The 25149-nt window shown below is 35.2% G+C and overlaps 3 long non-coding RNA genes across 5 annotated transcripts; 2 read left to right on the top strand and 1 right to left on the bottom strand.

The window, feature by feature from the left end:
• Positions 1-3: 3 nt before the first annotated feature.
• On the bottom strand, positions 4-8784 carry LOC131538339 (uncharacterized). 3 transcript variants are annotated; one of them, XR_009270542.1, is made up of 4 exons: positions 8689-8777; positions 8257-8355; positions 7735-7969; positions 4-135 (listed from the first exon to the last, which is right to left on the bottom strand). It is a non-coding gene; the product is annotated as an uncharacterized LOC131538339 (long non-coding RNA). The 3 variants fall into 3 exon arrangements; XR_009270540.1 differs by having other exon boundaries at positions 7735-7966; positions 8257-8784; XR_009270541.1 differs by having other exon boundaries at positions 8257-8784.
• A 1049-nt stretch (positions 8785-9833) lies between these two features.
• LOC131539621 (uncharacterized) lies at positions 9834-13326 on the top strand. The gene is made up of 4 exons (XR_009270930.1): positions 9834-11332; positions 11508-11628; positions 11739-11793; positions 12730-13326. It is a non-coding gene; the product is annotated as an uncharacterized LOC131539621 (long non-coding RNA).
• A 6706-nt stretch (positions 13327-20032) lies between these two features.
• On the top strand, positions 20033-22602 carry LOC131539620 (uncharacterized). The gene is made up of 4 exons (XR_009270929.1): positions 20033-20125; positions 20318-20496; positions 21009-21080; positions 21267-22602. It is a non-coding gene; the product is annotated as an uncharacterized LOC131539620 (long non-coding RNA).
• Positions 22603-25149: the final 2547 nt, after the last annotated feature.

Below are 25149 nucleotides of genomic sequence, written 5' to 3' on the forward strand. Positions count from 1 at the left end.
TGCCTTTCTTTAACAAGCAAACATTATTTGAGGTATCATTCATAGCAAATGTAATACATTCAGTATATGACAGAAATCTCACTAACCTTAAGATTACCCAAAGGTGAACCATTCTGGATCATCTTGATCACCCATCTGCCTGAAAAAAAAATCATGTTTTAGCTTTTAGTGAAGGTGTGGAGAGGAAAATTGTAACTATTTATCCTTCAGTTATCTTCCCTTATTGAGGAGTGGTTCATTCTCTGTTGTGAGAACTGATGACGTCTTACTATTGTTAAGATGTATGGGCACCATTGGTCAGTGATGTTACTTAAGTCTCTGGACTAACTGGGGTTTATGAAGATGATGGAAGTTTAATTTACCTCTTGACTTCACCTAAGAAAAGGTTGGGTATTTTGAAAAGAATGTAAAAAATGCAACTGCACATTTTCCAGTTTAAGAAACATTTGAGTTTCAAATACTAAAAAAATGCTATTTTCTTGAAACTACATAAAAACCCTAGTCAGACCAACAAAATAACCCCAAATGTTGTCCCAACAAGTCAAACAGTTATCTGAACAAAGAATTTCATATTGTTGAAATTAAGGCTTTGTGAGTTCCTAGCAAACATTGCAGCATGAATAAATGATGCAGTGTTATAGGATTGTTTTGCCGTTTGCTGACTTTGTTTTATCTTTAATGTTAATTATTTGTTGTACTGAGATGCAAAAAGCTCATCTTCTTAACATTTCTTGAGAATGTTCAGCCTGATATCCATTTCCTGGATATCTTAGTCTTGTAAGTTGTTTTGCAAGCGACAATGTTGTCTACATATTAGACTAAGTCAGTGGTCCTCAAACCTCTCCATGAAGTACCCCCAGCACTGCACATTTTGTATATCTCTCTATATCTGACACACCCACTTCAGGTCTTGCAGTCTCCATTTATGAGCTGATGACTTGAATTAGGAGTGATAGATGATGGAGACATACAAAATGTGCATGGCTGGGGGTACTCCAAGACAGGTTTGAGAACCACTGGACTAAGTTATCCATTAAGGTTTGTCATTTGTAAATAAACAAAATTGATAATGTGGTTACTTTTTTTTCTTCCAGGAAACAGAAAAAAATAGATCACCTCAACAACATTAACTGATGTTTCAGTTGCTGTGACAATTTTTCTATTAGCAAAATAAGACAATCAGCATTGCATGAACAAAGTTACCTTGGCTAAACAAAGTATCTTTACTGAGAAGAACTAAAATACTATTGTTGAGAGAACTCAAAAGTGGCATCAAGTTGCCTTATTTTTTTTTACGTTTTCTCAACTATTTATTTTTGTTTGTTTTTCTACAGTGAATAAGAGAAGAGTCAGAGGTATACGTACTGAAGGGTAAGGCTTAAGAAAATACATTTTTAGCTGAAGTATAAATCCTGTCTTCAGGAAGTATGGGAAAAATCATCACTGGATCAATTAAAAGTCCAGCCTTGACAGTTATGGAGGAGAAAAATGCTGCTCACTCTGGCATAAACGCTGCTTTTAACACTTCTCATGGAGCTGTGCTTGAGGACTACTAATCGGGCTTGACCTAGCAGCAACCTTCTGAAGTAACAAAAAAAAAAACCTGACTGGGCTTTTATCAGAGCCAGACATCATTCTCAGAGGAACGAAAACAGCCAATTAAAACAGGAGTATGCTAGGCTCAGTTACAGTATAATGTTTGCCAGTGCAGTTACTGAATAATGCATATGCACCCACCCACAACACACATCCCTGATATATATTAGAGACACTCCCACACGTTTGCTCACTGAATAGGCTGCACAATCTTTTTTTTTTAATGAAACAACTAGGTTTATGGCATTCAATAAGTATCATCTGGGGCTGGGTGTTTATCAAATAACTTGCTATAAAATTAAATGGCATTTAAGCTGATGAATTTAAAATGTCCATTTCAATATGAATAACTTCATAATTCTGGTTCAATCATCCGTTTGAATCAATATTCAACATTTTCAACATTCGCCATTCCATGGGGTATTTATTTTATTTTTTTTTACTTGGGGAACCAAAAAGGCATAGCTTCAGTCTGAGAAATTCAATACACTGTAATGCCTTTGTGCCATAATTAAGTTTAATGATTCCTGAATGACCAATATCTGTGCTTTGCAAATATACTTCATTCATAGTGAAGTCACTCATAGAGAAGACTTCATGAAATCACTCATAGAAGACTTCATGTTTTCAAATACTGGCCTGTTTCACCCTTTGGTTAATAAGCACGTCAGAGAATTTGTATAACTCTGCTTATAGAAACAGCCCTAAGAGGAATGATGTATTGAAAGCCAGTGACTCTCTCCAGGGAAAGAGTGCTATTATGCGTTAAGAGAGACATGAGCAGTCAGGCTGCAGTAATGGAGATTATAGGTGCAGTTATGAATGTAGAAATGTAAAATTAATGGGGCCTTGTTGACACAGTTCCTTTGTTAATTTTAAAGCACTTTAATTGTTGAAGAGGCATACTCTCTCTTTCTCATTTTTCACTCTTACTTGCTGTCTTCCACCACTGAATTTTCAGTTGTATTACACAGAAGAAAACTAAAAATCAACTCTGCCGATGTTTGAAGATGTTTCTCCTAAATTTCTGGAAATTAACATTTCAATAAGACATTCATTGACAGAATAAGAGCATATGACTACAAAATTAAAGAAGAGTTCACCACAAAAAAAATAAATAAATAAATAAAATAATAATAATAATAGTTAAAAATTTAAATAATCTTGCTTCACCTGTTTGTCCAAATAATGAAAGTCAGTAGGTTCCCAAACAACACTGTATGGATTTTTTTTTTTTTTTTTTTTTACATTGTTTTGATCTGTTCAAGAGAAGAAAGTAAGCCATACAGATTTGGAAACAAATGAGGAAGGATGTGTAAATAATGACAATTTTCATTTTAGGATGAACTATCCCAATGTATCAAGGGGAGCTCTATCTCCTCTGTGCCAAGGTTAGGCCAGGGGGAAAAGTACAAACAAAGTTGAGCAGAGGGAACTCTGCTGGGACAGAAAATGAGATTTATTTATCTCTTTCTCCCTCCTTTAAAAATTCAGAGAATAGCAATTTATATTCAAGAGGAGATGTAGTTTGTGCTCTAAATTCTCCACTACATTCTGAAAGTAACCACAGGCGCTGAGGAAAAGGCAAGAAAGGGACCTAATCTTTCTTCCACATACAAACAGGGCATGCCAAGCTCTCTGTCAGAGTGCCGGGTAAAAGAATAAACAAGAGGAACACCAGTGGCGCTGCTACAGGCCTCTTTTCACCATGCGGTGCATCCTCTAATGAGGGAAAGCTTCTCAGATGTGCTTCTTTAAAATTCTGCTTCTGTCTCCAGCACATTCACACCTAGCTGGACAAAAACATGTTATAAACTGGTTAGAAATAACTATGGCGAGAGGAGATATGCAGGCACAGTAAAATAAGAACCTCATTCAACAGATTTTCTGTTTTAGGTGATTATTTAATGCTCTGTTTTCCTTTTGACTAAATTATTTTAAACTAGATTTTTACATTTAAATACATACATTTGGCTGAAGCTTGTGCAAACGTGTGCTCCTGAGAATTGGACCCATGACCTTGTCAGATGAGCTACAAGAACATTTTCCATCCCTTTTAGATTTGACCACCACAATGTTAGGTGTTTGCCTGTGAAGTTGGTAAAGTGTTCTAGGCTTATATATGTTAAAATACTTAATAGAAAGAAAATATCAAATCACAATTTCATATACAAGTAATAATTACATACAAAGTTTGAATAGTCTTCATGTTAAGCAGTTGGAATAGAGTTCAGTGCAGAGTTTCCGTACAACACTGCCTTGCAAGCACTGTAGAAATGTGCACAATAGTGAAAGCTTGTCTCAAAAGCATGACTGCAAAAGGTTAAGAAGGTGAAGCGGGAACAGGCCAGCGATTCGTCTGTAGGATTCACTGAAAATCAATTTGTGGTAGTATGGTCACACAAGGGTAGGCTTCAAAGAGACCCCTCAAAACAGCATATCGTAGAAAGAGTGTTTGTGTAAACTCTCACAGATACGGCACACTGTGCCGTGATGTTAAACATGAAAGGTGCTTTTTGATATTTGAGGCTGTTGTGTTGTTTAATTGTGGGAAATAAGGAAATCCAGAACATGAATGAGATCCATCAGTCAAAGAAGAAGAGATTGGAAACAAGCATTACTCATGTTGTTGTTGCAAAGATTTGACCTGTAACCTTTGCACCTTCTTCATAAGACCCTGCTGCCCTCCTGCAAAGTATCAAGATGTGGGATAATTTACCAAAACCAGAATTAACAGATTTGTGATATTCCTTGGAGGATCTTGTGTGAGTGATTTCAGATGTGGTTGTTTTATCCATTTATCAAACGCTGTGCTACAGTTGCTAAGCTCAGGCTTGTCACTTGTGTTTGTATCTCATCTCAAGTGTCCCTGGAGAGAATCTTGACTGAGTCTGCCACTGAACAAGGCTGAACGATACACAACCATTTGGGTGTTTAAAATTCTTGTAATAACCTTCAGGATCAGATACTGGGGTATATGAAAAAGTCATGTCAGCATGACAGGAAATAGAGGTAGCATTGAATAAATAACTCCATTTGGCTTTCCTTTCATAACATGAAATTGTACTTTGTCATATCTACTGCAAACATATATGATTCTGCATTTCTTTCAGTAATTGGATGTCAGTCCTCTGAATCAGACAGCTATTTTAATGGAGTAGATCAAGACCTTGAAACTGACAAAGAATCCAGATCCTTGTTTCTGAAGTTATTACAGAGATGCCATTCTTGGTCCAATGAATGAGGACTATAAAGAAACGCATTACAAGGATCAAACCTATAAGGTATACAGAAAGATATTTGCTAATTGCTCAGGCAGTAAGCTAAGGCAGAAGGCCAATTAGCAGCATTATAGAACGGTTGCTGTATCAAAAGCACTTTACATCAAACTTTAACATTTAAAAAATAAATAAATACTCTATATCCTTGACATGGAGATAAACATCATGAATCTCTGCCCTAAATAAAAAAAAAAAAGTGCTGAAGTTGTATTTGACTGAACCACTTTCATCCAAGAAATAAGATTGGTTGAAAAGAATTGTAACTATACGACAATGATCGATGACCACTTTTCACCCAGTCCACAATGACATTTACACATATAAAAAACAAAAAAAACAATGAGGACATTATAACCTTTCATGAATCATCCTGGTGCCCACACTCCAGACAGAATTGTGACTATGGATATGACATCAGGCATACGGGTTACAGTAATGTTAGAAACAAAAAACTAGCCTATTCCAAAACGTCCAATTACACATAAGATGATACTGGCCCAAATAAGAAGCGATGTGGCAAGGTTTGAATATAGTTAGTCTCATCTATTCCGAATGTGTTGCACACACACGTTGAAATGTCACTGGTAATGGACTTTTTCAATTTTTAAAGGAGTTCTCTTGCACTGACATTTAAAGGCATGAAATAGCCTTAGGGTGACAAGAGATGGCCGATTCGCTTTGTTTGGCGTTTTAATTACAAATTTGATGGGACATGGTCCAATTAGGACAAATTGGGATTCAAATTTGGTACAAATAGAAAATTCTGCAAAAAGTTTTAATGAACATACTGAAGGTAGACGTTAACTGGTGCCTAAAGATGTGACCAGACAAATGTTTGATATTTATTTATTGTAAATATCTAAAGAAAGCTCAGTTGCAACAGATTTCAGCCGATAAATGCCTTGCAGCACACAGGGGAAAAAACAAGTGTACTTCACAATGTACATCCTTAAATAAAAATTCAACTAGTGATAATGTGTGACAATAATATGGACGACAAAACCCGTCTTGTGTAAATTTTTCGAAATTGAGATTTATACAAGCTATATATATATCTATATATAATAAATAAGCTTTCCATTGATGTATGGTTTGTTAGGATCGGACAATATTTGACTGAGATACAACTATTTGAAAATCTGGAATCTGAGGGTGCAAAAAAATCTAAATATTGAGAAAATCGCCTTTAAAGTTGTCCAAATGAAGTTATTAGCAATGCATATTACTAATCAAAAATTAAGTTTTGATACATTTACGGTAAGAAATTTACAAAATATCTTCATGGAACATGATCTTTACTTAATATCCTAATGATTTTTGGCATAAAAGAAAAATCGATAATTTTGACCCATACAATGTATTTTTGGCTATTGCTACAAATATACCCCAGCGACTTAAGACTGGTTTTGTGGTCCAGGGTCACATATAGTTAATTATAGATATTTATCTGTAAAATAAGCTTCAAAGAGAACACTAAGAACAATGTTAGGAACTATTTCTCATCTGAATGGCTGACTTTTCTAGGTTCTTTGGAAACACCCCACATATTGTTAGTGTATGACATAGCTAAATTATAAGCAGAACTTTTCCTCTTAGAATCATTTTGTCTGATTTGATGGTTTAGTGCCTGACAGGACACTAGGGCACTTTATTCATTATAGCAGCTGCCAAGTAGCACTAATGAACAATGAGGTTGTCTGAGCAGAGATAAGGTCAGCCTTTGGTTGAAAGAGCTGATTGGGAAATCTAGTCCCTTTGGGCATTGAAAAAATATGAGAAGGTAGCCGTAATAACCCTGGAAACCAGAAGGGGGCAATGAAGGCCAAATGAGTTTACCATGGTTTGTATATGTTCCTTTATCTCTCTGTGCTTTTCTCTTTCTCTCTCACCATTACTCTGGCTACATCATAGTCTATCATAAAGGCAAGGCTGCACAACATGGTCAAAATTATATGGCAACAAAATATTTGGCAAATATTGCAAGTGTACAACAAATTGGTCTTTTTGTCATGACAAATGCTGCCAACAGAAAGAGCTACTCTTTTAAATACATCACACTTAATTTCTCTGCAGGAAAGCATTTCAGTGAATTCTGAATTTAGATAACTATTCATTTTATAAAATTTGAAGAATGCTCTTCAGACCTATTGTGCAGAATAGTTCCAGAATCCAAGATGGAAAAACTCCCTATACTTAGCCACCTTTTTCAAAAAGCTACCTCAATCACTGCAGCACCATTAGTTACATACTTCTGCTTGCCTGATAGTGTTTCAGCAGACTGAAAGTTTGCTTAGCCAAACTATTTAGAAGAAATAATAAGAAAAAAAAACTAAGATTCAAGACTGCAGATTCTCTCACGTTTGACTTGAGCTGCTGGAAGAGTATTCTGTCAGCACATAGACAGGGCAGAGGAAGGACTGGAGCCACAGGTCAGATTTGGACAGTGGCCATTTCAATTTGTCACTTGGATTACCGTAGATTGAACAGACTGCTACAGACACCAGGGACAATGATAGCAGCTCGGGCAGTATGACAGATTCTCTAAAAAGTTTTACTTCTTATTTACTTTTTTTTTTATTTTTTGGAGTATCATTCAAAAGAGTCGTTTTGTGTAACACTGTAATTTTCAGTGTTGTGAACATATATCACATGACCAAATGGACTAAAATGAAAAGGCATATTGCATTCAAAAAAAAAAAAAAAAAACTATATTGTGACATTTTCTTTTCATTATATATATATATATATATATATATATATATAAACCTATTGTCATCTTTCCATTGAGTTGCTAATCATTTTTAAGTATTTTGTGCCTTGTGGTATTTAGGCCTGATACTGTTACTGCCACTGCCACTTGCCTGCATTGTCACTTCTCTTCTTCTCTGTAATTGCTTTCTCAGCTCATCCTGATCATCATTTAACATTTGACTCCACTGAGACGGTGAATGCTGAAGGACTGGACACTTCAGTCGTAAGTGAGATGCATCTGTTGCATTGAATTCAAGACTCCATCCCACCAGAGACTTGAGGACAAACTCCTTGTGCTTGTTCTTGAAAGCACATGTGGAAATTTAAAAGAGAAGATCCTGCTGGAGATGGAGAGGCACAATGATTATGGGATTTACTATAAGATGAAATCTACTGCAATACTCATCGTCATTGTCATTATTGACAATGATTATATCCTTATTATAATCTTCGTCACAGTGGTTATCAACACTCGAATTCCATCTATTTTTCTTGATCATTTAATGCTTATGTAGCCTCCACACTTTGACATTAGTATAATTCCTTGAATGAAAAAAAGTCGAGCTTTGGTACTCTTGAATAGTTTTAATTCTTTTAATTTTAATGAAACCAGTGATGATTGACATACCTGCGCCCCTGAACTGCAGCAGAAAAAAAGTAGAGTCCAAATACTTCTGGAGGCAATAGTGAACGCTTACTTCAGATGTGGTGAATATGAACTAGGCAACTAAGTAAACAGGCAGTTTCAAATTAGAAATTCAAACCCACACCACAGTGGCCTACATTTTGCTGACACAAAGCCGAATAACATACAGTACATACTGTACAGTAATACAGTGAAATATACATCTATATAATTATAAATTCGTCAACATTTTAACAAGTATCAAAAATGTTACATTGTTTACAGCATAAACGTTTGTCAGGTTTAAATCATGTCGTTGACGCTGTGAACTTGACGATCATAATTTGCACTTGCCGATAAACTCCAAGATGCTTTCCAAATTTACCTGACAAATAGTGCTGTTATTATGACACAGAATAAAGGTAATGTACTTACCTTAATCAATGGGGGGCTATTTATAGGGTTATTTGAAGCCACAACGCCGCTTTTCACTTCTACGTTTGTCTTCAGCTGAGGTAACGTAAATTCTTTCAAATTTGGCGCTCAGCGTCTGTTGCCAGAGCGCGCACGTCATTAGCGTCATCGTCTTGACCTCACGTCCGGGTCCGTATGACAGCTTCAAAACAGAAATGTTAATTGAACTGCTATATTTCGGCGATGTCACCATCTTGCTGATCTTTGTTACTTCTCGGAAACTTCTCTTTTTTTCTTGTTCTTTTCCTTTGGCAATTTTATGTTTGTGTATTTAGACTTGCTCTAGTCTTGCATGATTTCCTACAGTTTTATAAATTGGCTGCATGAGCTGGACCATCTGGAACCGCCACAGCTGAATATGAGGCAATTGTCCACTAGGTACAGTACAAACAACAAAAGTGCTGCAAGGGTATAATGTGAAAGTAGTGTCTTCTGTATAGTGTAGTAGTCTAGTTGATGAAGGTCTGTTTTACACATGTTTCTGTGACGCATATTCACACTGCCCACACGAGCAACATGGTGCTACGTTCCAGAAGCAGCACTGAGAGTACAGTATGTTTCTTCTTGCCATGCATCACACACTGAATTCAGCAGAAAATATGTTGAAAATGCACTTTATCCACGTAATCTTTTTTGCAATATAGGCTTTTATGAAGCAACATACAATAATGGAGTGAACCCTATGGAGTCAATTTAATGCTGCATATATATGCAAAAGAAAATAAAGTTTTGCAAAAGAAAATGAAGTATTGCAAGAAGAAAATAAGTTTTGCAAAGAAAAATAAAGAATTGCAAAATATAAATAAAACAGAGCAAAAGCAATGATTTTGCAATACATATTTTCCATGGCCATATCTACTAATTTATTTGCAATGCAGCTTTTATTTTGCGTTTCAGTCAAGTTTGAGCTTGCGCTTCACGTTTCTGCGCGTCTCACTTTGTGGCGCTGTTTTGACATGGGGGTGGAGTCAGGGGACGGGGGCGTGTCCAACAGGCCTGGGCATGCCTCCCTGGAAGTGAAGTCATCGGCCCGAGACGCAGATCACAGCTGATCCACACTGTAAAAACTAAAGGTGCCTCAAATATCCCTTTGAGTACTCGAGGAACTTCAAAATGTAATTTAAGTGCCTCAAAGCTCTTTTTTTCATAATAGGGTTCCTGGAGGAACCATTTCAGTCTTTGCAGTTCTTGCAAGAACTTATGGGATCCTTGAAGCACTTTGTTTCCACTTCTGAGGTTCTGGAGTCACCCTTTCATTACACTGAGACCTCAAAGTGCTCTGGAGGTTCCTGGAGGAACTCAAATTTTTTAAAAGGGTTATTGTAAGATCTGTTAACATTGAAATGGTTCCTGGAAGATCTAACTTGTATAAACCAGCATCTGGAGGAACCCAGAGATTCATGTGACAGAAATGAAATAGGACTGATTATTATTATTGTTATTATTATTATTATTTACTTTTTTGGAATGGTATGGAACATAATCACTTTTGTGGCACTTGGCATGTGAAAACAAAAAACTTGGGCATGATTAGAAAATAGTAAATAGTCTTACAAATTGTCAAAAAAAAAGGGACATGCAAAATACAAATCAGCCAGGTATGTCTAAAAATTATGTCTGAAAACACTGTTTTCAGCAATAGGGAATATACACATATAAGGCCATACAGGCAGTGGCTACACCATGGTATTACAGATTATTTTCTTTATTTCTTTCTGTCAGATTGCACTTTTATGCCTCCATTTGTTGGATTTTAAATACTTTTGTTGTATAACTTAAATACTGCAATAACTGAAAAATAGTTTTTAGTTTAGAAACAAATGTAAAATTATTTGAAGGTAGATATTGTTTTCCCTGAAACTTTAAAGCAAACATTACAAATATTATTGAACTAAATATGGCTCAACACATTGATTTCATTAAAAATACACTAATTATAACAATCAGTACAAGTGTAATATTTAGAATTTTTATTTCCCTAATGAAATAAGTTTCAATTATTCAGAAATAATTGTTTAACAATTAATATAATAAAAAAGTATGCTGTTGTCAAGAAGAAGAAAATGTCCTCGCGCATCTGCTGTCTGCTCGCGCGCGCGCAAGTGCGATTTCAAATACAAAGTATCATCATTAACGGTTCCTCTCCTCAAACAATCACAGCGCAGGACTGTCTAACAAAAGGTGAGTAAATTCTCCAAAATAAATATACAGATTTACTATTCGTACACAAATTTCTGTACTGACACGCTTAACTGTATGTTTTTATATTTAAATGTTTGTTGTTTACCATTTTAACCGCTAATTTAATAGCCGCGATGCTAGCTATCATAATGAACTTCGTGGGACGAAATGGAGAGTATTAAATCACAAACGGCGATTTTTAGTCAGCTTTGTTCATTATATTCACTTTTAGTCATTGTAACTCTGTTCTTTTCTGAACTAATTTGTTGTCGTTTACGTTTGTTAATCGTTACCCATCCATGTTACATGTAGACTATCTAATAGCTTATTTTTCGATTCATTTAACTTACAGAAAAAAACAGTTTTTGTCCTTTTCTCTCCTCAGAACCTATACATTTAACAGGGTTCACTGAGCAGCACTAATGTAAGTAGACCTATTTTTATTTTTTACTTTGAAATAACTGAAATAGTGTTTCAGAGTGAGGCCTAACATTAATCCAAAATTATATATGAATCCAGTCTTATATACAATATTAATGTTACACTGAATTGAATTAAAGAGTTTATAATTTATGTTTTCTTTTGTTTTTGTTTTTTAGCAGTTAATGAAGACGTTGTATGTTTCATGAATATGGCTCTGTAGTGGACTGCTGGAGCTGCTGATGTCTGTTGCTGGCTGACAATAAAGTGATCTCTTTGGACTTACCTCATCTTTTGAAGGTGTGTAAATAAGTGAACAATTGAGGAGAAACATCAGAAACCGATCTAAAACATTCAATTACTTATAGTTTATATATTTTATTTTTTTTCCACTTTTATTTTCTTCTAAGAAATCCGAGCCTTGCTCCTGATCCTGCTGTGCTGGACGGTATATGATTAATTGAGGTAAGTCTGAGTTTGTGCATTTTGAGGTTTACACACACACATATACATACATATACATACATATATATGTATATATATATATATATATACACATACACATACACACACACATATACACACAGGTGCATCAAAAAAAAAAACAAATTAGGATATCATGAAAAAGTGTTTTTTTGTAACTTATTTCAAAAAGTGAAACTTTCATATATTCTAGATTAATTACATGTAAAGTAAAACATTTCAAAAGTTTTTTTTTGTTTGTTTTAATTTTGATGATTAGAGCTTACAGCTCAAGTCAAAAATCCAGCATTGGATTGCTGCAGTTAAAGCTATTGCTATTCAAATCATCAATCTTATTGTCTCTAGCAAAACAAATCATTACAGCTCCAAGTGAACCATGTTCGACAGCTCACCAAACTATTGTTCAGGCTTTAATGTGTGTTGCTGCAGACACCCGGAATTTGTACTGTAGGGATGGTCATTTAATTCAACTAAAATGTAAATATTTTTGGCTTTCGTGATCTGTAAGCTGTAATCATTAAGATTAAAACAAAAAAATTTTTTTTTAAATGTTTTACTTTACATGTAATGAATCTAGAATATCTGAAAGTTTCAGTTTTTGAAACAAGTTACAGAAAAAAATTGAACTTTTTCACGATATTCAAATTTTTTTAGATGCACCTGTGTACAGTATATATACATACACACGAACACATACATTCAAATATACATACACTGTGTTATTGCAATAGATATTGCATTGAACTAGTCCACAACCATTAATCAGTACGCTAATATAACAAAATACTCATTTTAAAGATACTCTGAATAAAACCATGTGCTAAATGAATAAATGCCAATATTTTGTTATTAAATTTTATGTAAATCCCTCCTTTTTCAACGAACTACACAAAACTTACACTAACTGTGGTAATGGAGACCCATTTGGTGAGAGCAGCACTGCAGATTTTCCTGATGGTGAGGAGCTACTTGCTGACGAACCCACCAACATGATTTCACCTTATAAGTGCCTTTGTTCTATTCAACATTATACAGAAAAGCTTTTAAACGTACAGCAAAGTGTACTATTTTTCTGCTGCATTTGTTGGGTATTCAAGAGGAGATCATCAAGCTACCTACAGCTGTCTTGAGGCTTATCAATTTCTTAAAATTTCCTGTGTGAATTTTCCCAATCTGTGACCTCCATTTAGAACAAGAAAGAATGTTATCGTTGACTGCGATGTACATTAAATTTGCTCATTTGAATTGTACTATTTTTGAAGTATGATTGTTTTAAAGTTCTAAGATATTTGAGTCACATTTATTTGTTTATGGTTTTGTCAAGGTGTAAGTTTTATTTATTTTTTATTTATAACAATATTAACACCGGTGTTCCCATGAATTTGATTGTGATGTGCAGTATTGATTATTTATTTGAAACTTCTATGGATGTTGTTGTTAATCAATAAACAATGTTTGATATGTATTCATTTTAGTTTTTCTGTTTGTTTATTAAAATAATTAAATGTCAATAGCAGGAACAATAAACTAGAGGGAGGGAGAGGGGAACAAATATTAAAGAACTGAAATTGAGAAATGGTGCCTGGAAGCACCAAGGTGATTCCTGACCATTCTTAATAAAAGGGTTCCTCCAGGAACCGTTAAAAGTTCCTCAGAGAACCACCCCTTTTTAAAGGGTGCCTAGAGGCTCTACAGAGGGTTCCGCCACAGTGGCGAAGTGAAGAACCCCAAAAGGTGCCTCCAGGAACCTTTAGTTTTTACAGTGCAGGCACCGTCATTGAGCAGAGGCATGCGGGCGGATCGTTTCCTTTTATTCACTAGCTTTAAAACATGCATGTTTTCATTTTATTAACAAATGTATATGTGTATTAGCAACGTTTGCTCAAGTTAAAGAAGTTGTTAATATGAACATCTGCTGTTTATTTCTCTCAATGTGTGCACACTTTTATAGCATTAAAATGTGTATTGTTTCATCTGGTTAACTAAATGTGCATTAATAGTGCTTGTTTAAAATATCTTAACCTGTGCACAGCGCTCTTTGTTTACATTAGTTCAGAGTTACTGCTAGTTTTAATGTAAAAGAATGCAATTAACTTCACAAACTATACATCATTAAAAAGGTCTAAGACTCAAGCTTCATATCCATCTCGACTTCGTTTTTCATTTACATAACTCCTGGCATAAATTAAGAAATGACTGTCACTGGAAGTTTAAAAAAAAAAAATGAAGCTTGAGTCTTTTTGGTTTAAATTTCTCGTGGCCACGAGATATTAATGGGTAAACAAACCAGCGTGACCATAGCAACCTGGGATTATCAGAGATGTATTTATTAATATTTTATTTTTAATTAAGAAATTATACAAAAAAAAAAAAAAAACGTTATTAAATTATTATATTAACACCACCACGGGGTAATTTTACCCATGGCTGTTTTTCAAATAGGCTACATAATATATTTTCAATTAAAAATATCGAAGTCATTGACTTTTACTAAAATTGTGTTATTTACAATCCCCTGTTTATTGTTAAAAAAATTGTTTAGATAAAACCAGAACAAAAATGGGGCATTTATACCTAGAAGCGCCATCGGGACAAATTTACGCATAATTCCTGTCATCACGATCAAATGAAGATGTTTTAGATGTTTATTCCTCTACTCATAAATGTTCAAACTTTGGATTAAATATTAATTTGTGTTTGCAATTTTTTATTGTTTATGGTTCGCTACTGTGTTGCTTATTTATTCCTGAAAAAAGGAATTATGATGTAATGAATAAAACAATTTTTAGGATTACCCCAAGTTTATTGGTGTTGTTCTCTTATTCAAATGATAAATTATAATTAAACAAATTAATTAATTACGTGAAACTGTGCACTTGAATTTGCCATTGCAATGTGGTGAATTAGTATTGCTTATAATAGTCTATTTAGGGTGTTTTAGTCATTTAAATAACATGGGTTATCTTGAAACATTTTATTAGCTATAAATTAATATTACAACACCCAAATATGTATTTATTTCCTCATAATTCTCGTTGTCATTGCAGGCTGGTTTATATTCATCATTAAGAAAAGTGATTAGTGTAACCTGCTTAAAAATAGCTGTGAACTTAAAACAACAGGACAAAAACATAGCTGATGACTAAAAATAATAATTTTATGACTCTAGACATTGTGAAGACAGTGGCATAATACAGTGACATACTACGTTTTTAGCCATATCAAAACAGTAGTCATGGCATGGGTAAATTGTATGTATGCATGTATTTTATTAGTATTGGTATTTTTATATTCGTTGTTAATGTAGGCTATTTGATTTATTTTCCCTTCATTTCGATCTCTTAACGTTCAGGGCTGTATAATAATAATAATAGCCTAATATACACATATATTACATATATTACATAAAAAGACACGATCAACGGACTGTGGGATGGATAAATATATTTTATCAGTCTCTGATAATCCCAGGTTGCTATGGTCACACGGGTTTGTTTATGCATGATTAAACTCATGGCCAAGACATACAGTATTATCACGTTCCCACGACTTAATATCTTGTGGCCACGACAAAACTAAACCAAAAAGACTTTTTAATCTTTTTTTAAACTTCCAGTGACAGTCATTTCTTAATTATTTATATGTCGATTGCCATGTAAATAATATTTAATCAAAATCAAGTCAGTAATCATTTTCAGTGGTCACTTTCAATAACATTTTTATCATTTATGGTAGTAGTTGAAGGAAATGTTCGACAAAATCACTTTACCTTCTTATTCAGTTGTGCAGTGTTTTCACAGTGAGAGCTTGCCATTGTAGTTGGTCTGTGGTCTTACATTGACAATATGGGGGATGCAAGTGAACTTCAGCAGCAGACAGCACATCTTGTCCAGCTTTGAAATGCTTGCTTCCTTGAGTTCTTCCCTGTGCTGTTTTCTGTTCAAGGTAACCTTTTTTCATCCTTACCCATCAGAGTGAAACACAAGTTGTTGCCCAAGCCTGCAGCAAACTATTTCAGACTATATCCTTTATCTATTTGAAATGCATACTGTATACTCTGTCTTAAAATGCTGCTAAAATGAGTTTATTTTTGCCAGTGTTCAGGTCAAGGAACCCTAAGGCCAATCATGCAGACTCCATTCCATCTCTTTTACTTTTAAATGTTAGACTAAAAGAAGCAACACTACTAACCTACAATTTTAGTAACATGACAGAAAGCTCAACTTTAAATAAATAGTGGTGTAATGTAATGAAGTGCTGCATCACCAGTTAAAGGGTTAGTTCACCCAAAAATAAAAATTAGCCCATGTTTTACTCACCTTCAAGGCATCCTGTATGACTTTCTTCTTTTAGACAAATCCAATCTGAGTTATATTAAAAACTGTCCTGGCTCTTCCGAGCTTTATAATGGCATGGCCCTGTGTTTTTGTTCAACAGTCCAAAAGTAGTCAAATAAAGCTATCCATCCATATTAAATTGTGCCTCATGTGGCTCCCGGGGGTGAATAAATGCCTCCTGCAGCGAATCGATGCGTATTTGTATATATTAAAAAAAAATCCATATTTAAAACAATATAAACAGTTTTTTGTAACCTCCTGCTAACTGTGGTATGTGCGTTCACAAGAGACTGCCTTTCCGGCGGATGACGTCAGACGTAGGCATAGTGCATGCGCGTGTGAGTCTCGCGAAAACCAACGTTTGTTTACAGGAGCAAAGGAACCAAAGTTTCCTTACTTTACCAAAAGGAAAATGAGTTTCCTCTTGGCTTATATCGAAATCCTCTGACATTTTTCTTTACAAATCCTCATTTTGTACTTGTACCGAAGGTGCCAGAACCCTATTGTTTTTATACTGATTTTCTTCTTTTTCTTCTTCTTTTTCTCTCCTAAAAGTGTCTGGTCAGCCAAAACTGTAGGTCCAAAAGACCAAAAAACACAAATTTGGCAGGATGATCCCAAATTTTCCCCTCTATTCAGGTGCACACCAATCAGAGCATAGGTGGCGCTATAATAAGTACTTTTATTTTTATATTTTACTCATAGCTCCGCAACCATCAAAATCTATTTTTCCTCTGATTCTCTGAGTCAAGCTGAACAAAACATATCCCTAGTATTTTTTTTTTTTGCCATGCCTAAAATTATTCCACCATTTTTTATAAACATATTTTTTTTAACTCCTCCTTGACAATTTGTCCAATTAACGCTAAATTTTGTAACTGTCATCTGGAGACCCTGATGACAAAATGGATTTGGTTTTGAAAATGTGGTTTAATAAGTGTATGGAGCCATGGCTACAAAATGAATGGTCTTATATCTTCAAAACCAGTGGTTTTCAAACCTGTCCTGGAGTACCCCCAGCCTCCCTCGTCTATCACACCTAATTCAAGTCATCAGCTCATTAGTGGAGACTGTAAGACCTGAAGTGGGTGTGTCAGATATAGAGAGATATACAAAATGTGCAGTGCTGGGGATACTTCATGGAGAGGTTTGAGAACCACTGTTCTAAATGGTTTGGCTATTTAAAGGGGTCATCGGATGCCCATTTTCCACAAGTTGACATGATTCTGTAGGGTCTTAATGAAAAGTCTGGAACATAGTTTGGTTAAAATTTCTCAATGGTAGTGTAAAACAACACTGCTTTTACTCCGTCAAAAAACAGCTCTGTCTACCGCTTTAAATTAGGGCTGTGCAATTAATCGAATTCGATTATCATGCACATCTAGTCAGTAAAGCCGGTTTTGTGATTAGTAGTAAATTCGCCATCACCTGCTTTCAGATGGAGTGGCATTTACTGCACAGAGCTGTAGTTCACTGACAAGCTGGGCAATATCGCGTTCATAATCGCAGACGAATCGCCTGCAGTCCAGATCTTTCACCTATAGAGAACATTTGGCGCATCATTAAACGAAAAATACATCAAAAATGACCACAAACTCTTCAGCAGTTGGAAACCTATGTCAGGCAAGAATGGGACCAAAACTCCAGAAACCTCAATGTCCAGACATCTTCAAACTGTTTTGAAAAGAAGAGGAGATGCTACACCATGGTAAAACATGCACCCATCCCAACTATTTTGAGATCCGTAGCAGGCATCAAATTTAAAATGAGCTCATTTTGTGCAAAATTTTGTATTGTATTGTGAATAAAATATTGGCTCATGTGATTTGAAATTCTTTTAGTTTTCATTTTATTCAAATTTAAAAAATGTCCCAACATTTCCGGAATTCGGGTTGTACATCTGCTCTGGCAGTGAAACAATGGCGGACTGATGACAGCTCACTCAGGGTGGGTCTAAGGAAAGACACCAGTCCAGTCTGTGCTGAAATGCTACTGTCAATCAACAATCGTGGGAGGGGCCTGGGTCTGTGTGACATCACAGACAGGCATCTGAGATCGGCTTGATTTGAGAAAGGGGAAATGATTTTAAAAAAACAGCTTGTAAATAGTGACTAATGTCACTATAGTGATACTAATGTCAAATGTTTTGTTTTTTAGATGGCATAGTTTAAAATCTGTATAAACGGTTAAATAAATTAACTATACATTAAATTCATTGTAGCTTCATGAAGTTTCATGAAGTCTAATTTGTGATCTCCAAAATACCTATATATTTATATATCCTAAATTCAGAAAACATCTGTCAAGTTGTCAGACATGACAGCATTGCGTCCAGTTAAACTGAAGAGAAAATGTTCTTTGTCTACTGTAGTGTAACATAAAATAATAGAAATGAATCATGAATCATAGAAAGACACTTAAATACTCGTATTAAGTTTGAAAAGACATAAAACAAAAGGCGTTTGGACCCCAATGATCGTCCCTTTTGGCTATATTTTTGCAATATTTTTGTAATTGCACATGCAAGATATCTCTATCATATTAACTATTGGGAAATCTAAACTTTAAACGGCTTTTGATATTTTTTGCATCACAATTAAATCTCTCATGGTTGACAGGATCACATTTATTGATAAATCATGCTCTAGATATCACAGATATATTTTGTGGTAAGCAGCACTGCAAAACCATACACAGAGGACACGTCTGCAGTGGCATTTATCACGAAATGTTGCATTTACACAAAAAACAAACATACTCCGGCGCTTTAAGAAAAGTTCAACAGTCGAGCAAAAAAACTCAAGAAGATTTATTTGACAACATCAAGAAAATAACCAGTCAATATTCTGTGAGGAACTCTGATTTCTGCGTAAATACGTAAATTCATTTTAAATACAATCACATATAATTGTTTGGGATATTGGAATTAGATCGTGAATCAAGTCTCACGTTTAGCTCTAGCATATGTGCGTTTGGTGTCTGTAAGAAGATGATCATTCACATCTAAACGACGTTCCTCATAAGGTAATTTGGTTCATTAGTGAGAAGTTCTCTGTTTTGCGAGTTTAGTCATAAGATCAGGGTGCTGTTTCATAAAACAAGTTTACCAAACAAGCCAGGGTTATTTCAGTTATTCTGATTTATTTTGAACCAAATCAACTGAAAATAAGTCACACTAACTGAAATAAACCTGGCTTATTTGGTAAACTTGTTTTATGAAACAGGTCCCTGGTGTGATTAGAGACTGATGATTTTAAACAGCTTGTTTTATTCACCAGCAGCTTTGAGTTGCTCACAAAAACAGTTTTTTTCAACAGTACATTATATTGTCATTTGCTCTCTTTGAACACATACATGACTGATGATGATGATTTTAAAACGTTTATTTTGCTTAATCGCAGATAGTTCCTTCGGCAGTAGGCAGGACTGATTTACAAGGATTAATCCCATTGGTTTACCATGTAATTAATAACCCGACCCCTGTCAGAGATTAGCATACAGAGAGAAGTTAACATCTTTTAAAATTTATAAAACAAAGCATAAACATTTTGTATTTATGTAACTTTTAGCATGTTCTTAATTTTGTCTCATTAGTCTGGTTACGCTGTTTGATATTGCAAACTGATATTTCTAAATAATGTTTTAATGCATTGTCATAATTATAATTTACATAATTTATAACTTTTATAGTTTTACTTGTTCTTTTATTTTATATCTAGTTGTTCATACCTGTAGCTGCTAATAAATTTGAGGTCTTGTGTGTGGCTTAGGCCTTCTTCTGTGTAGCAAAATGAGGATGTCTGTAATCAGCACCCGGGTCACCTGAAACTGATTCATTTCAGCATGTGTCCTCACAGATTATGGTTATTTAGTGAAATGACAGATGTGAGTTTTAGAATAATTGTCTGTAGCCTATATCGTGGACGTGTACATTTATTTGAGTTGTGAATTTTTGCATTAAACTCCACATAATTTTGGTAAATTACATCTTACAGACTTTACTGTTTAACCTGGGATTTATTTATTTTTAAGTTTGAGACATGATTGTTTCACCACATCAATCTGTTTAACGTTCATCTTGTATGTCTGTCTGAGATTTGTGGCTTCTTACAGGAAGAACTTGTTAGTGAAATGTGAGCTGCTTTTGAGTTTCTGCTTTCTGCCTGTAGGGTATTTCTGGTTCAGAGCTGCGGGGGTCATGAGGAGGTGTCTTACGATGAGGGGAGCAACCGCTGAACCCTCATTCACCTTTGACCTTTTTCTGGATGCAGTGAAGTGTGCTGTTTGCTGCCATAATGCACCTTCTCTTGGACCCATCTAATTATACCAGCTCGGACCCATTCTGTGGGTAAATGCTTTGATTTATTTGTTTAAACAAATGGCTTCCATTAGAGAATGATCAATGCAGTTTGTGTATATAAGGTGTGTGCACAAAAGGATAAATGTGACATTTGTGTACTGTTCATGATTTCCAGATATCTTATCTCAGTTCTCCGCACATTTGCTGTTACTTTTAATCAGTAGTTTAATCTTTTGAATGAGGTTTGAGTGCATCTTCTGACAAATTCAAAAGAGGATAAACTATGAGTGAGTTGTAATTTTGAGTTAAAACAATCCATTTTAGCTCTCCTTAACAGAACCTCATGTCTTAAAATAAGTTCCACTTTATCAGCAACGTTTACATCTGAATGCCTTTCATGTAATGCAGTTGTAGTCTGAATCGTTCAGCTGTCAGTCATTCTGGCACGGATCAAAGAGTCACAAGCTGATGTTCATCTCCATGTGAAAAAAACGCGAAATTTACAGGCCTACAATAATCTTCCCTACAAATGGGCCAAACACACCCTTCTGCATGTGCAGGTCTCAGTTGGTACAGCTGAGTTACTGGAGACAGAAGAGTCCTGGATCAGATCCTGGTGGAGCATTTTGCAGGTAAAAATCTGCAGCTTTGTGGGTGGAGACTAAAGTGGGTGGGCTGGCTAATAATAATAAAAAATTGGTCTGTTTCTGGATAAATTTTAGAAGTCAAACATAACTTTGTTGCTGGATATTTTCTCAGAAGTCCCAGGGGAGAGTCTGAATCTTCACTGTCCCCTTCATAGCCTTCTTCCTTCTCAGGTTGAGCTTTGATCCGCTTTGCAGCTTGTCAAAGCTCACGACCGGCCTACCGTCACACAACCATGCTTCAGTGACCAGGCTGGGCCTCGAACCAAGGACCCGTACCGGTCAGTGAGGTTGTGTTCAGTCCACTGAGCTACTGACACTTCCACACTCATGCTTCTTTTTTTGGAAATTTGTATTTTTAATCATTGAAAGACTAGTGAAATTAAACAATTTTTTTCACTGCAAGAGTGAGATTTGAAACAGGATTGTCCACATCAATGTCTGAATTTTGGGCGACTGAGCCACTGGCTCTTCCGTATGTGTGCTACTTTTTTTGGAATCTTGTCTTATTCAGTCATCAAGAGCTGATGTTCAGAGCACTGAGCCACCAGCTCTTCCATGAGCCACTCACTTTTTTTCTGGAGTTTTATCTTTTTTATTTATTCAAAGACCAGTGAAATCAAACAAATGTTCCAGCTCAATAGAGGGATTTAAACCTGGATCTCCCACATAAAGGGCTGATGTTCACACCACTGAGCCACTGGCTCTTCTGCATGGCTTCCCTCCTTTTTATGGGAATTTTTATTCAGTCAGAAATCAGTCAAAATAAACTTTTTTTTTCACGGCAAGAATGAGACTCAAACCAGGATGGTTTGAACATTGAAGTCTGACTTTCAGCTGACCGAGCCACTGGCTCTTACGTGTGTGTGCTGCTTTTTTTTTTATCTTATCTTATCTTATTCAGTCAGAAACCAGTTGAACTAAACTATTTTTCCACTTAAAAAGAGCTTGGAATTAGGAGCTCCCACAACAAGAACTGATGTTCAGACCACTGAACCAACAACTCTTTCATGTGCACCTTACTTTTGGGGTTTTTTAAATATTTTTTTATTTATTCAAAGATCAGTGAAATTAAACTATTTTCCAATAGAGGGAATCAAACCTGAATTTTCCACATCAAGAGCTGATGTTCACAGAACTGAACCACTGACTCTTTTGTGTGTGACTCACTTGGAGTATTGTCTGTCTTATTCAGTCAGAAACCAGTGGAACTAAACAGTTTTTCTTACATCAAGAACTGATGTTCAGACCACTGAGCCATTGGCTCTTTGCATGTGTATCACTTTTTTTTTTTTTTGGAGTTTTGTTGGGCTTATTCAATCAGAAACCAGTGAAAAGCTCAATTTAACCACAAGAGTGAGATTTGAACCAGGACTGCCTGTGCCAAAAAGAGACGTTTAAACCACTGAGCCACTGGCACTTCAACACAGATGCTGTGTTTTTTGAGTTTTGTTTGTCTTATTTGTGCAAAAACATTGTAATGAATGAGGTGTGAACTTGGATATTCCACATGGGGAAAAAAGAAAGAAAAAAAAAAAACCTTTTCTACTGGGCTACTGGTTTTTCTGTGACTAGTTGTGTTTTTCTTCAAAACTCAAATTCCCACAATACCTTGCAAACACAGAAAACAACCACCCACAGCTGCATGTGACTGTGACTGAACTGCTCACAAGTCTCATGTGATCTTGGTCAATCAACTAGTTAGTCCCTCTAACTACCAGACATCCTCATATGAGTCTCAGGAACTCCTGATGTTTGATTAATTTATTCGGGATGAATCATGGTCACTGTTTTCTTACTCGTGTCATGAGCTGATCGTCAGTTTTGTTGGTGTTTACTGCTGTAGCTTATTTCTTATTAGGTAACTATTCAGAGTCTTATATGAGCTGATTTATGATTTATTCGTTCAAGAGTCACTCAAAAGGGACACAACCACAAGATTCGATAAGCTCAGACTTTATTGACATTCACATGACAATATATATGACTTTCGTGTCTTTAACACACAGTGACATCTGTTACTGATATATAAGGAGATCATACGGATATGAAAAATGCAAACAAATGTTTATATCTTTCAGACACTATTTATGATCATGTTACTTTTATTAAAAGAACAGACATAGGACATTTAACAGTCCTCAGAGATAAAATAGTTATAAGATTGTGTTTAATTATTTAATTTAATATGAAGCATATAATGAAAATCTTTCAGTAAACAATGAAGCTCATGACATCTTTTCATGAAAATATACAAACACTCTCAAACTTCATTTGGCAAAATACATCTGAAGTAATATACGGCATGTGACATATTTCTGAATGAAACAAACAATTCATTGAGAAAAAAAAAAAGCTTTTATAAATCCATAAAAATCCAGCATGGACATTTTAATTCATGTTGACTGTTACAACAGTAGATAGAAAAACAGGAGCAGATTCTCAAAGACTATTATATTTAATGTAAACTGCACAGACAGAATAAAAAAGAAAAATAAAGTTTATTCACACTTTGAAATGTACTGGTCCCCTAATCGTCTGTTTGTCATGAACCAAAACAAACATTTCGGGTAAAAATAATCATAAATCCTGTCGAACGGCACTGATTCACATTCCTGAATTATTTAAAGCATCCATTTTAAAGTATCAGATTTGATAATTTTATGCAGTCACACTGAAACAGAACAGTGAGATATCACATATATTTAGGCTCTGATGTGAAGTTCCACTACATACTGATGAGCAGAGGCGGACAAAGTACACAACTTCCTTACTTGAGTGAAAGTACAGATACCACTGGTCAAATACTACTCCACTACAAGTGAAAGTTGTAAAGACAGATTTTTACTTAAGTGAAAGTACGGAAGTACATGTTTTTAAAAGTACTTAAGTATCAAAAGTAAAAAGTAAATGCATTGTTTTATTGTCACATTGTTGTATATTTACAATACCATATGCCACTAATGCAACCTACTGAATACACTGATTAGCTTGTATTATCTTTGGAATTAAGAGCTTTTATGTTACAAAACATACTGAAATGGAACAACTGAATGAAGATAACTATCTTTATTTTTTATCTAACACTGCTACAGCTACATTGAACTCATTTGAATACTTGTTTAAAAGTTACAAAATTATTTTTCAAAGAGATATTGAAGTCTATGATATGGTTCATTTTAGGCAAACAAAGCAAACATTGAAAAGAAAACAAACCTTTAATCTCTTCAGAAAACTGGATCATACTCTCTCAGTATGGCCACGGGTGTGCAGGTTGCACCAAAGAACCGTCTTTTTGAATTTTGCCATCAACTGATCAGTGTTCATAAAATGCACAGAAATCGGTGAACTTCACAACATGTGACTAGGGTTGGGTATTGTTTGAATTTGATCCATTCTGGTTCTTCTTATTGATTTAAATTCTTACTGATTCCCAGTTTAGGTTCTAAAGTGTTCATTTAGCCTACTTTTTGATCATTTCTTTGCAAAAAATATACGTATTTATGTGCAGTGTTTTGACAATAAAATAATGTTCAGATTTATATACTTCCCTGACCAGTTTTTAGCAGCAATTTACCAGTAGGCCTAAGTTGTATATATGTATATATATATATATATATATATATATATATGGTAAAGTGAGGGCAGTCATTTTTGACAGATATATTAGCTTACCATTTGTATTGCCATATGTCACAGTATGGGTCGGACACGGGATGAGTATATAAAAATATAGATTTATTAGACACAATGAGTTTTAGAGGAAAAGGCAAGGAGGTAGAGATGATCTTGAATCCACACACACTATATCTTGTTCCAGGAGCGGAGACCGGGCTTGACAGACAGACGGATCCAGGGGAGAACGATCTAGGAGGATGAGAGGAACACAAGGAGCAGACACAGAAGGTAAGACTTTCGAGGTAGGTAGAATTTAAAGGATATTGTTCTTTGTCTCAACAGGTAGCTGAAGAGGAGTCCAGGTCGTGTCGACGAGATCGGACGGTGAGTGTGTGTGGAGATGGTGTTTATATCTTGAGTGCTGGTGATGAGTTGATGA

Source organism: Onychostoma macrolepis, chromosome 04 (genome assembly GCF_012432095.1).
Source record: "Onychostoma macrolepis isolate SWU-2019 chromosome 04, ASM1243209v1, whole genome shotgun sequence".
Classification (NCBI taxonomy): domain Eukaryota; kingdom Metazoa; phylum Chordata; class Actinopteri; order Cypriniformes; family Cyprinidae; genus Onychostoma; species Onychostoma macrolepis.